The sequence below is a fragment of the Ruditapes philippinarum genome, unplaced genomic scaffold (assembly GCF_026571515.1).
Source record: "Ruditapes philippinarum isolate M1 unplaced genomic scaffold, ASM2657151v2 ctg25832_1_1_1_1, whole genome shotgun sequence".
NCBI classification, from domain to species: Eukaryota; Metazoa; Mollusca; class Bivalvia; order Venerida; family Veneridae; genus Ruditapes; species Ruditapes philippinarum.
The window spans coordinates 3640-4764 of NW_026864721.1; positions in this window are offsets into that span (position 1 = coordinate 3640).

Below are 1125 nucleotides of genomic sequence, written 5' to 3' on the forward strand. Positions count from 1 at the left end.
TTACAGGAATAATGATTCACATCACTGTGAAGCTATGCACCTGGGACTTTGCATGTGGATTTTTTCAGTTATGTTAGAGTTATTGCCCTTGACTTACAGTAGTTTATTGCAATTTTCAACTTGTTCATGCATAGCTGAAAAAGTATTTCACTTGTAGGCCTGAAAGTTTACAAGAATGTTGGTCAGCATGTGTACTTATGCACCTTGGGGTTTGCTTGTGGATTTATTCAGTATTTGTAAAGTTCTTGCCCTTTACTTAGTAAACGATTTTTAGTTTTCAAAAAATATTTGACCTAGAGTCATAAGATTGACAGAACAGTGGCGCGGTGTCCTATGGACACATTTCTAGTTTTAGAAAAGTTTAAAGTTGGAATCATAATTCGATACTTGCTCTTAAAGGGACATGTGGCATTGACATTTTCAGCTGACACCTTTAAAGTTTGACAAGTCGTTTTGATGTGAAAAAATTAACCACTCAGGCCTACGGTCTTCGTGATCAATTCCTACGAAACAGGTGTTAAATAGCCGATGAACACCGCTAAGACCGATATTATTTCTTATTCTAGGAACGTTAATCGTGTCTTTTTTAAACGTTACAGACCCTGCAATAATGGATGTTAACGTTAACAGAAAAATGTAGGATAACAAAAAGGTTTTTATCAAGAGATACAAGTGAATAAAACGAAGTGAAAAACGTATTCAAAATGATGAATAATGCTAGTATTATTTCTAGCGATATCCAGTTCTCATGACCTTCTATTTGCTAACAGATAATCAGTTAAAGTGACTTTTCCATTTACTGTCAATACATTAATATGTGTTGCTTTCACACTATCATTCGCTTTAAAATTAAATGGGCTAGGGGTAAATGAAACTGCGCCAATACACTAGCGGTATACTTTAAAACATGTTAAAATTTAAAATTAAAAAGACATTGCAGATGTTTTCATACCTTGGTGATCATGGAATTGAACTTAAAGATTGTTTCCTTAACAGAATTATTGATAGGAATCTTTGCTTGTCTTTTATTATAAAGAAATTTGTCTCCATACGGGCGATTCTTGAAAGTAATATGTTACTTGTGTAGAATGTATTGTCATGTGATTCTTACATATATAGATATGA